Genomic DNA, 13,450 nt, shown 5'->3' with positions numbered 1-13,450 from the left:
CTTCTTGGAAACCAGCCCTGAGTGTGTGTGTCCATGTATAATGAAGATTTCGGCGCGTGGAACCTGGATCCTTACGCAGAGGTTCAGCTGGTCACATAAAGGGGCTCTAAGATCTTCAGCAGCTGCAGGAGGGCTGCCAGGAGCAGTCTACCATCTTTACATGATGTTGAGTCTATTAATGTTGGTTCACAAAGCTTTTAATACTGCTAGATGTGATTAGCGGGCGGGAACTCTTTCTTTGCCTTTTATTAAGTTCGCTGTGAAAGAAAACAAAGAGAATCTCCACACTGGCTTATCTAGGAGACGGACCGCAGAGCGCATCGTTATCAACGGCCTGGCTCCTTTGGACCCTATCAGGACCTGGACACACCCCAATGAGCAAGCGACGTCTGTGGACATACAAAACAGGTTGATATCACGTCCGTCCGTCCAGGCCATAATCTAAACGTCCACTGACAGCCAGAACTAGTTGAGAAAAGACGTTCATACTGGCTATAACAGTTAACAGTTAACATCCAGATTTTGCCAATAAATGACAGAAAATATGTTTAGGCCACAAAAATGTCCACAAATCAAAAAAAGATGTTCACAATGCGGCTATAGCCAGAAATGACAGAAAAAGAAAGAAAAAGAAAAAAGAGACAGCATGGCTAAAGGCTATTTTTTTTATTATTATTTAAATGATTGTAAGAAAACTACAACAAAACACAAAAACATTAACAACCATCATCACAACATTACCACATTAGAGTCCCTCAGTCCAGACTAATTTAAGTCTTTCAATCCAGAGTGCAAGTCTTACACAGCCACTGTTCTTATAGCTTTTCAGTTTTTAGTTTAAATCTTATTGCATTTAAAAAATTTACATTTGTGAACGTGAAATTTAAATAACAGAAAAAGCAAGGTTTATAAAATAAATATCACTTATTCACATGAAAACTAAAATTAGTTCTATATGTAAATCCAAAGTTAGGATTCACATAACATTTGATAAAATCACAAATGTCACACCAAAATGTCACTGTGAAAGAGCAGTTCCAAAATAAGTCTCATGTTTTTCTGAACAGAAAGAGTATATCATTCTTAAGTCTTTTGAGAGAGCACTTTGTAAAACCTATGAATTAACTTAAATTCTCTAATTTTGTTGGTAGCCTAATGTCCAAGCTTTTTTTCCACGGAATGATCAGTTCAGACTCAATTAAACGGATCAATTGACAGACTCCTCCCAAAACAAGACTATAAATTTCTTATTGTTTTTTAATTTAGATGAAGAACGCCACTGAGCAACAAAGAGATGAAAAAGGTTGCTATATGGCTATTGGGGACAAAGGCAGATGGTGACACTTCTTCCAGTCCATATGGAATATCGAAAGTTTTATATAAAATTATATTTATTCTAGAAAAAATTTATTAATTATCTTTTTTTTCTGTCTGTTTGAGGGTGATGGGTAGGCTATTTCATAAATGGGCCTTTGAAGGCCATGGTTCCAAAATATCATGTTCCAAGCTGACCAACTTGACCTCAGCAAATGTGTAAATAAAATCAATTTCACCCATATACTCTATTTGTCCAATTTTTATAGGCTATATTTTGTTGTTATTTGTTATTTATTTATTATGTGTATGCTGTTTAGTAAAATTATATTAAAAAGTAATATATGCATATTTTTCAGATAGTGTTTTTTTTCTCTCGGTTTTTTTTTTCTGGTGAAAAAGGCGGTTATTAGGTACTCTTTCCGGATTCAAGTAGATTGTGATATACCTCCCCTGTAGAAACACAGTTCTACCTTAGTGTTAATAAATAACAGGGACGGTCAGCTTTCTTTTAACTTTTATAACATGATACTGAGATTTTTTATATTGATCAAATATGCTCGGAACACAGAGTTTCCAGTTCTTTGGCGGACGGATATGTGACTGCAGTCCGGTCCGCGCAGCAGTCTCCGGCTCTCCGCAGTCCGCACCTTAACTGTCTGAAGGCTGTCTTCGTCTCGTGTCGCTGTCTCGCACTTGACTATCAAGGACTTGTAAGTATGTTGTAATATTGGTAATAATAAAGTGAGTGATTCCCGAAAAGTTATCATTTTTTCGATAGTCGCAGTTGCTCCAGTCAAGTCATCAATCAAATGTGTTTTCCTCTAAATGGACGTGCTAGCTAATCAACTACTTAAGCTAGCTTAGTTTGCGCCAATCAGCCTCAAACCGGACTTTCTATGGCAAGCCGTTTTAACATTTACTAATTTAAACCGACCAAGTTAGTATTTTAATACTAACGTTACTTATTTTTTAGATACTATTCCATTAATTACTAGTACTTATTCATTAGCAACTATATGCTTATTCTTTAGCTAACTTACTAGCTTGTTATTTGTCTTAATAGTACAACAGTAAAACATAAATGTCATATTTACCTGTGCCCCTACTGTCTTAAGGCTGGACAGATACCGAAACTGAATTCAGTTATCAAACAGTCTGCACTGCATAAATTATAAATAAAATATAGACTAGTCCTTATTAAAGCTACAAAAGTTTTTTAGTCAAGAGCAGTGAGTAATTTTCTGTTTTCTTTGTACTTTGTTTCATAGTCTTTCTTGACATCGCGATTGTGATCATTCATCATTCATTTATTTATTATATTATTTTTTGTTGCAGGTTATGCTTTTCGTCAGAGCTGTGTGGAATGAAAATGGGAAGGAGATGGAGGGGACCATCCCTGATGCCTGGGTGAACGTTGGTGAAAAAACCCTTCGATGGCCAAAGACGAGGGCAAAATATTGTTTCGACAACCATGTGGCTCCGAAGGAGGATTGGGAAACTTTCCCATTGGTGAAAGTGAAATTTACCTCAGGTAACCTCTTATATTTTGATGCAATTCTGAGAAGTTATGTGATTATATAAGCTTTGATGACATGCATGCTGTCTTTGTAGAAAGTCTCCGTGAGTGTGAAGAACATGATCACACCAGCCATGCTGAACAATTAGAAGATGAAGATGAAGACGGAGAGGTTGTAGTGCAAAAGAGAAAGAAAAAAAAACTAAAACCTTTGAAGATTTTGTTGAAGGTATGTCCCCATCATTGGTTGAATAGTGAAAACATGCAAACTCATGTTACAATTGACCCTTCGCAGGGAGCTTGATTGACAGGTGATCTGACCAATCATACTTCGCCATCTGCCTTTTTCTCCGACAAAGCAGTCAGGAGAGATAGTAGATTAACATGGGATGATTTGAACTTGAGAAACGGAGTGTACTGACGCCTTTCCGCGGTTAAAACAATTCATGTCTATGCTAGAATGGAGAGATGATCGGTTCACGAGCACCTTTAATTGATGCTCTACAGCAGGGGTGTCAAACTCAGTTCCTGGAGGGCCACAGCCCGGCAGAGTTTAGCTTCAACCCTAATTAAACACACCTGATCAGCTAATCAAGTCCTTCAGGCTTATTTGAAAACTGCCTGTGTTTGTGTGTTGAAGCAGTGTTGGAACTAAACTCTGTAGGGCTATGGCCCTCAAGGAACCGAGTTTGACACCCCTGCTCTACAGCGATCTGTCACGACACATTAAAGAGCCACAAAACGATAATTATTGTTTACATTTATTTAAAAAATGACCAAATTTGTAAGGTGAGACTTTGTTTAATATGTTTAATATCAAAAGTAACCTGGTCTGTCCTGTCTGTCAGCGTGTTGTCAGTCTCCTCTCTGCTCTGCGATGTGTTTTTAACTGTGTGAGAACATGAGAGCGGCATAGCTTGTTGGTACATGGCGACAGTAACTAAGGGGGCGGGTCTTTTGGAACAGTCAACTGTAACGTGTTTTAATATTCAAAGGATCAGACCTGTGTGAGGCGTCTGCTGAGGGGGAGGATAAAGAGGAGTGGAAAGGAGGTACAGAAATGTTGTGGCATTAATTTAATGTGCATTGAAAGGTTGCCTGTGCTTAATAACAAAATTAAGTAAACTGTATTTGTTTTATACCCCTTATTTACTGATAAGATGCCAGTCCTATAATTCCAGTCTTTCCCACCCCACCAATCAAAATTCCAAAAAATGGTGAGTTGTTGCTTAGATGACCATGCACATTTTAACCAGATTAAATTATATTTTAAGTTATTTGTGATTGTATTAAACTATGTCTGTCTTTGTTGTCAGTGGGCCGTGACAGATCAAATAGTGGTGAGTAGAGCTGTCAATCTTCCAATTAAATACCATTCAAATTTCATTTTTCTTTTAATATTCAAATATTTATTGCTCAAATGCAGCCTGTATTTCACTATTATGCATTGTTAACGCAGTAATGATACAATATCTAACAAGTGTATTGAAGCGGCTCTCTTGCAAAGGCTGGTGCTCAGTTAGCACAATTTAAACATGTTCGAAAGCACAGCAGAAAAGATTTGTCATAAACTAACAATAGCGTTAAAAACTACCAATAGTTACATAAATAGTAATAATAGTAACAAATAGTAACAAAAGAGCAGGAGAGAGTTCGGCAAACAAATGTTCAAAGATTTAATATTTTACAGAATAATTTACATAACCGAAATACAACCATTTATAAGTCATACCATTTAAGTGAGTTAACACCTTGTGTTTCTTGCTGATTGTGATGTTCCTGAGAACACAGCTATTAGGTAATATATGAAGTCGAAGCTAACTGACAGCTGTAGGGCAGCTAACATTAACTTTAGCTGTCTCCATGAAGCTCCCAGCTAAGCTTCTTTAAGTTGCAATGTAGTGAGGAAAAAATAATTAGCTGACTAATGATAACAAGCATTTTGGCTCGGTGAATGACAATTTTAAAGTTAATGTTAAAGCTATTTCCCATCCTTACGAATCCCGCAGCCTGTCACTCCTCCTGTACTAACATTACTCGGTACATCTAAAGACCTCACATTGCCTTGTGTTTCTCACTCTCGCTAACTTGAATTGTTCATCAAACGTGACATGAGAAAAGCATTTTGTAATTTTAGGATTTAAATAGTACTGTTTTTTTACTATTCAAATTATATTTGACTTTAAGAATTTGTTCCAACTGCCCTGCTGATCAGTTTACTTTTTATTGTTACAATACCAAATCAGCATGCAGGTAATCACTACTGTGATCACAAGATGTAAGAAAAAAATATCTAGTTGCAATTTTTTGACTGATATTGCAATTGTGATATTGGAGGGAATGATAATTTTTGTATCATTACTCTCATTGTAAAATATTTAAAAGATTTTAAGGAGGAAGAGGATCTGTACCAAACAAAGATTTTCCCTTTACACTGTAGGATACGATTTGTAGGCCAGGATGTCTCTGCAGCATCACAATACTTTATTTTAGAATGGTATAACACATATTTTGTCTTTAACAAATATTGCGCCCCCTGCCCCCGCCCCCTGTGATTTGGATATTGCACTCGTTCATATTGCCATTTTGATAAAAATGCGATTAATTGTGCAGCCCTACTACTGATCATGACTGACTGTCATTTTTGCTCAGGTTCACCCAGGTCTGCGGGCTGCGACAGGTCAACCAGTGGTGAGTTTAAAACATTTCATTGTTAGATTATCAATCAGGATGCAGGCAACTAACACTATTGACTATTGGTTTGAGTTGTACAGGTTCGTCCAGGTCCAGGTCTAGGTCCGTGGGCCGGGACAGTTCAAGTGGTCGTGAGTATTGCCAGTTACATTGTCTTATTGAATATCAGATTAGCATGAGGAATACTATTGCTACTGGACTGACTAATGTTGGTGGTTTGGGTTTCTCAGGTGTACCCAGGTCCCAAGCCATGGAGAGCAGGTCCTTAGATGGTGAATGTCATTGGTTGTATCACTCAATGAGGCACATTGCACATATGTTCTAAACATATTGATTGCTTCACACACTTTTTTCTTTCCTGCTTAGGTCTTTCGCATGCAAGGCCCATTTACAATAGGGCTGTGCCAACCACATTCCCCCTGTCAGAAGCGAGTAAGTACAAAAATATTTTCATGTGAAACCCAGACTAATATGTATTATAACATTGCATTCTCTTTGTAACTGTTTGGTAAATCAGACTTCAGGTTTTCATCTTGTTGCTTTGCCATTTATGACATTTGGTCTAGAACCATCTCTTAATAAAATTGTTCTTTAATAAAACTGATTTGTCAAATACAGGGTTAAGGTTTCCCTGTTGAATAAAGTATTAAAGGTGGGGTAGGTAGAAATTTTCTAAATATACTTTTTCCCAAATTTGTTTAAACTGTCTATATTTACCAATACATAATTAAAATGTAAGTACTCTGAAAAAAGAAAAAAAAGGAATACAAATCGAGTGTCTGTAGTCCTCTCAGTGCTGCAATAAACACAGCTCATTATTTCATTCACCCCCACCCCCTCCCGTCTGGGATCCTAACAAAGCCACGCCCCCAAAACACAGGAACGCGTGCTGCCGACCGCGCTCAGCTAGAGGACGCGTTTACCAGCGCCGCGGAGAGGAGCAGTGCATGACATCATGTCAGAATCACATGTAATTAAATGCCTAACTTTATCATTATTAATATAAACAACTAACATGGCTGGTAGTACTCACTATCAAGCTAGCATATCGATACTGGTAATGGTGAAGTTTAAAATATATTGAGTTTGATTCAGTAACGAGCTAGTAACATAAAAACTAAAAAAAGGTTGCATTGATACACGTTTTCATGTTACCATCAGTTACACTGTGATGAAGGTGAATTTCGTGTAAGATTCATAACATATATGGTGTTTTACATGTAAAAGCTTCCACGAAAGCAATGTCAGTTGGCGTCACCCTGGTTGTCAGTTGTCGCCACGGCTGGAAAGCCCCGCCGATATTGACTCTCGTCTGACTTCTTGCTTTATCCAAAGACTTTTGGGTCATAACCTTTTCAAATACTGTTTTCCTTTTTTGCCCGGTTTTCCTTCGCTGACTGTATATGCAGGTAACTGGGAATTTTGACTGCTCTTGCTCTGCCATAATTGTGATTCTTCCCAGCTTCAGTGCCTCTTCCGATCCTTGAGCAAACGTGTGCGGGCATGTGGGCTGCTCTTACGCAGCAGTGCTGGTAGCCATGGTAGCGAGGCAGAGTAACAGCCGCTGAGCCGATCACTTCTTTCGTCCCGGTTGGAAATAATGAGCTGTGTTTATTACAGCACTGAGAGGACTACAGACACTCTATTTGTATACTTTCTTTTTCAGAGTACCTACATTTTAAGTATGTATTGGTAAATATAGACAGTTTAAACAAATTTGGGAAAAAGTTTTATAGAAAATTTGTACCTACCCCACCTTTAAGTAACTAATTGAATAGTCATTCATTTTTCTGGGATTGCTAGAGAGCACTCTTTTACTGAAAGGCTGAAATGCCTTGCTGTTACCAGAGAACCATGATTATAGTGAGTAATCATTTTTTTCTTAATTTCTCATTAATGCCAGAATTCCAGAAAATAGTGGTAACAAAGCTGGTGACTCTCACTGATGAGGTCAAATAACTCCAGAGGACCTTACCTAACTCTGGGATTGATATAAGCAAGATCGACACCTTGGAAGAGTTTGAGAGGGAGGAGGCTTCTCTTCTGGAGAAAAACAAATTTGAAACCTTATTTTTCAACCTCTTCCAATAGGGGGTTTATGCAGTGCGCTAAGCGTTCTAACCGACAAACAGGTCTAATCATTTCCGCTTTTCACTTCAGTACACATCTGCAGCGTAGGTGATCTCTAACTTAAGTTTAGTTTATTATAATACAATTTTTCTTTCTGATCAAACTTTAGTGTACTTCTTTTAATTTAAATGTTGGAATGTTAATATATCAGAAATGGCAACATCCCAACAGCAGGAGTTTTTGTTGTGTGCCAAGCTGCGAGTCAGTCAGGGTGATTCGGGTCCGAAAGATTAGGCGTGTTAATTGCGTTATAAGGAGACACACCACTGACTGCAGTCAGAAGATATATGAAACACAGTAATACAGCTCATATTGATACATTTCAATATCGTTCTAGCAAATTCTATCTGAATTTTGTATTTTACCTGCTGATACAATGTGTACAAAGTATGTGATATTAGAGTTAAACAAATCATTCAATTATCTCAAGACTAGACATGTAATTTTCAAAATTGAGTTTTTCAAGGCAGCAAACAATTGGACCACACTGGTTGAACTTTTTTCTCTATCCGTACAATGTTCTCAATTTTTTACCCTTGATATATTTACAGGTTTGTCAGCTGGCAAGAGTCGGGGGGGGAGAGATGTAAAGGACTGCACGCACAAAGTGATGGACAGGTATTTATTTACACATTAACTTTAACAGACACAGGTCTTTAGACATCTGACCAGAACAGTTTTTCATGTTAGTTCAGCTCTGCTTTGGTTTTCTTGTGTCCCCATTTTTTTTTTTTCATTTGGTGCTTGATTTGGGGGTTTGGTTTAGTTGATGTTTTAAGTAAGGAGCAGGACTGTGCACTTCAGTGAACGCACAAAGGCTGACGATGGTTAATTTATGCAGCCCTTTGTCCATCTCAGCCAATGTTCTATCAAAATCGCTGTTTGTTTTTTTTGTCATTTATTTTGAATTCCTGCGGTCGCCATGCTGTGTGTGTGTGTGTGTGTGTGTGTGTGTGTGTGTGTGTGTGTGTGTGTGTGTGTGTAAGTAATAATTGCATATTAATTTTGTCTTGTATTGGATTTAGGCTCTTCACCAATCAGCTGATGACCTTTTTTAATATGAAGGGGAAGGGCAAAAAGGATAAAATTGGAATTGAAGACAAGAAATTGTTTTCAGCAATAAAAGGTAAGCTTCATATTATGGCAATTTAAAAAAAAAAAGTGTGTATAATATGTATATGTATGTGTGTGTGGAATGTTGAATATCAGGCTTGATGTAACTTGACTTGATTTAATAACTATTTCATTTAATCAAGTACTCAAATTTTCATCTATGTATACTATGTATCTGTGCTGCAAGCTAGACCACAACAGTGGCGTTTGTTATTTATTTTTCATGTGCATGTTTTTGCTGTGATTTTAGCTGCTGTCATGAAATGGGACCCAGCTGCTACAGAGGCCCAAATAAAGTCTGCTGCAGCCGATCATTTGAAACATGCTCCCGGGAGAGTCGGGGGTGGTGGCTACAAATATATTGTGGACCTAATAGCAGCCACATTTTGTTAATTCTTTACTTTTTTAACAACATTTTATAGTACTTTTATTTATAACTTTACTGTTCTGGCAGTAATACAGTTTTATTGTGTTAATTTATACTTTACATTTCTGGTTTTAAGTTTGGGTAAAATTAGTAATAAAAATATATTTTGAGATTTAAATCATTGATTTCTTCGAGTGATCAGTTTGGTTTACAGGAAAATACTAGGCAGTTTATTAAAATTATATTGATAAGATAAAAAAATGCAAGACTAGTATATACACTAGTTATTCAATTGAATATTCAATATTATCAATATTCTTTAAAATCTAATTTAGATCTGTGTCTGCAGTTTCATGACACGACAACCATTAAGTAACTGGGTTTTTCTCAGAACTAACTCTGCAACTATTTTGAAGTAAACATTTTTTAAAGTTGGATCCTACCAAATATTCACAGATGGGATTTTCATGTCAGTATGGGTCTTAACAGTCTTTGGCATTTCTACTAAAGAAAACGTGTCTAATATTTATTCTGCCTTTAGATGTCTTAACAAATACGTCTGTAGCACGTCTTTAATTGATGTCTAAACAATGTCCAGAAAAGACGTATAAAAAAACTTTCATTCTGGCTCCTGTGAGGACGTCTTCTGGATGTCTAACAATTACGTCTTTTAGACGTATTCTAGACGACTTCTTGCTCGCTGGGACGTGTCGTTGAACCACTAAAATCCTTCCCGAGTTAAATGTGGGCCGACACCGTAATCCTGGTAGCTGCATGGCTGCACAAACAGAAATGTCTGCTGTCTGTCACCTCTGGATCTAAAGCCATCCTGCCGGGCCGCCTGCAGGTACCCGTTAACCTTTAGTCTATGTTCCCAGGAAGACTCGAACTGCGACGGAGAAAAGGTCTGTTTCACTGGGTTTTCCTACAAAGTGCTGTGGCGCTTTTTATGTTGTGGAAAACGGAATTAAAGGCTTGAAGCGCTCGGTGCCTCTCGTTCATTCTCCCAGTCACAGTGATTTGAGAACAAGTAGTTAATGTTACAGTAACAGCTGCAATTTCACAAGAAATAAAGTTGTCATGTTGATTTTTTAATAATAAGACAATCATTTTAAGATAAAAGTTTATATAAAGTCACAGTGGACAGGTTCTTTTAAGTTAGAAATGATTTTGAGTCATCAGAAGAAAAATATTGTTGTCATGATTTCACCAGAAATACAATATATATATAATATGATGCAAATAAAGTTGTGGAGCACAGAGAGCAGAGCTCAGCTGAAGAGAAAAGCTGCTGACCCCATTTTGGTTTCAGGGGGTTCTCACACCTGCAGTTCGGTTCATCTGGTCCGGATCCCCTGTTGCATGTTAGTTCTGGTCCGCTTCATGTTCACACTGCAGGTTTCCAAACGAACCAGAGGAGTAACCATGACGTCACACAGACTGACAGGTAGCTTGCTGATTGGACAGCTTTGGTGATGGTCATCCTGCATCATCAGGACCCGCGTGGGGAAACCAAACTCTGGTGAGGGTTTCTGCAGCTCTTTAAAGCCCCCCTTCAGTGGATTTGACACATTTCTATGATATTTCATAGTTTTCCTACACATTTCCTGACGATGCTGATCAACATCTCACTGCTGGCTGTCCATGAAGCAGCACACTCCAGGACTCTATCAGGCCAGGAGGGCAGCTTTTCCGTCTGAGATGGATCAGCTCCTAACAGACTGGATGAAGAGGTGACTTGACTTTATAGAGCTCCACAAATCCTTTTCTTAAATAAACAATGGATCTGATGTGAGGTGATGCTTGTAGTGAATAATCGAGCTGTACACCACCTAAGGGACAAACCAAGACGGTAGCTCAGGTGAAATGAAGGTGCAGACTGCAGCCTTGAAGCTCCTTCCCTTGTATCTCTGTGACAGTCAAGAGAAGCTGTTCTGCAGTGAGTGGTCGATAAATATATCTTTTATATAACATGAGAAGGGCAGCTGGTCATCACTCATGAAGTTTCTCTCCACCTGGTTGGCGTGACTGTTGAGGAGTCGACTCGGTGTAGTTTCTCTCTTTCACCTGTTTTGCAGCAGCCGTTGTTGTTCGGACCTTCGGAGGGGACGTCGGCGTGTTTATGGTCATTTGCATAGTAATTAGAGGGAGGAGCCATGTTGTTTGTGATGTATAAAGGAAAGATGGAAGCTGTGCAGTCTGTTATACACGAGGCCCCTGGTTTCTGTCTCTGAACATAAAAACACGTCTCACGTAATGAACTTAGTGACTCGGGTGTTTTACTACTGAGAGAGACGAGTGAGCGTTTCCTCCTCTTTCCTGTCTGTGAAAGGTTCCTCTCTGCAGCTCTCAGCTGGTTTCAGCCTCCGCTGGAGACAAACCAACAATTAAAAGACGCGTTGATGCTCAGATCGCTGATCCCTGAATAGTTTCACCCCGCAGTAAACGCTGCGGTGCGTTCACTGTCTGTCGGCAGTTTGAGGCTTCGATCGGAGGTGGTTGTTGAATACAGAAGAAAACGTCAGGATGTCTCTCCTGAAATAAAGAGCGAGTCTGCTGCATCCAGTCGTCTCTTCCTCTTTTCCTTTGAGTTGTTTTTTACACTTTGAGTTGTTTTTTACACTAAAGACTCTCTATGGCCTCAACATGAGTTCCTCTGAAGACTGTGTGTGTACAGAACTGGGCAGAAGTTTTAGGCCGGGGTGGAAAAATACTGGAAAGAAAGAAAGCTTTCAAACATGTTGACATGTTAATAGATTCTATTTATCAGTAAACAAAATGCAAAGTGAGTGAACAGAAGACAAATCAGATCAGTTTCTGGGGGGCTCTATCTGAAGCAGATCACATGAAGACACGGTTCCCCCGAGTCTCGACTCCACTGGACCCCTCCTGCCTACCTGCCACCGGCTGTCTGTGTTGGGAAACACGGCTGATTTTGGCGTTAGAGGTACAAACTGCGAGCTTTATCTCTTCTTCCCTTACCGTGAGGAACCTGTTTTGACGTGTGGTTGTGATAAACTTCTACGCTGACGACACATTTCAGTGTGTGCGTGGTGTGAACCGCCGAGCTGTGACAGTTTAAACTATTACATTTGTTCGGCGTGCCAGCCAGGTCTCTCTCATCGCAGTAAGATTATATGATTTGTTTGGCGGGTTGTTTCAAAGTTATTTAAATCAAACGTCGAGAATGTGAATAAAAAATCTAAATCTTAAAAAAACACAGAAATCACAATCCAACTCTTTTTTCTCCAAACAAGAGTTAATAAATAGATTCAGTCCAGTTCTTCATCCAAAACCTTCAGTATCACAGAGGGTCTCGACCTGCTCTGTATGAAGGTAACTGAACTGAATTCTAAAGTATAGAGGGTTCAGTTCAGAGGCACAGATGTATTTAGTCTATTCACTGCAGTGATGTTATAAAACGTTGCTTAGCCTAACGCCGCTCTCTCCTGACGAGTCCAAGCATCAGTGGCAGCAGCAGAGTTTCTTTCTCTAACATTTCTGATCTTCTGCTTCGTTATGAACCATCCAGACCTCTCAGGTCGTCTGGGATCAGGTCTGCTTTCTGTCCCCAGAGTCAAAACTAAACTAAAGGAGAAGCAGCGTTCAGTTATTATGCTCCGTATATTTGGAACAAACTCCCAGATAACTGCAGGTCTGCTGAAACTGTCAGTTCTTTTAAATTAAGACTGAAGACTTTTCTTTTTACCATTGCTTTTAATTAAATATTTTACACTGCACTGTAACTTTTATTATTTTTTAATGTGTATTTTTTATATTTCCCTGTTGCTTTTATGTTTTATGTAAAGCACTTTGAATAATTTTGTTGTTGAAATGTGCTATACAAATAAACTTGCCATGCCTAAGTTTCACGTTGCTGCTTCAGCAGATTCTTCAGTAAATCAGAAGTAGAAATGTTTGTAGTTGAAAGCTTTTTGCTGCTCGCTCAGAGTTTACAACAGACAACTATGTTCTTTGCATCTTAGGCTGTGAGACAGCAGCAACTTCCAGCTGTGGACAGAACGCCTCTCTCTCTCGTTCTCCTCTCTTCATTTAGCTTCTTGACTAACATGAACAACTATAGATGTCCTCAAATCCTCTTCATTTCACTCGGGCAGCTCCTGTGTTTTTTGACTAAGTGGGCCTAGGGGAATATTCTGAAAACAATTTGCACCAAGAAATGTTAATTAACAAATGAAAAAGCTTTGAGGAAGGTCTGTGTAGCACAATAAGAAAACAAAATAGTAACTGAAGCTAAAACAAACCAAGCTGCTGATTACTGCTTTATTTTCTCACAGGCCTCCTGAGTTTAG

The sequence above is a fragment of the Micropterus salmoides genome, unplaced genomic scaffold, assembly GCF_014851395.1.
Source record: "Micropterus salmoides isolate LMB-PRFRI ecotype aquatic unplaced genomic scaffold, ASM1485139v1 Ms_hic_scaffold_15, whole genome shotgun sequence".
In the NCBI taxonomy this organism is placed as follows: domain Eukaryota; kingdom Metazoa; phylum Chordata; class Actinopteri; order Centrarchiformes; family Centrarchidae; genus Micropterus; species Micropterus salmoides.
The sequence above is the reverse complement of the archived record's forward strand: the minus strand, read 5'-3'. Positions refer to the sequence as shown.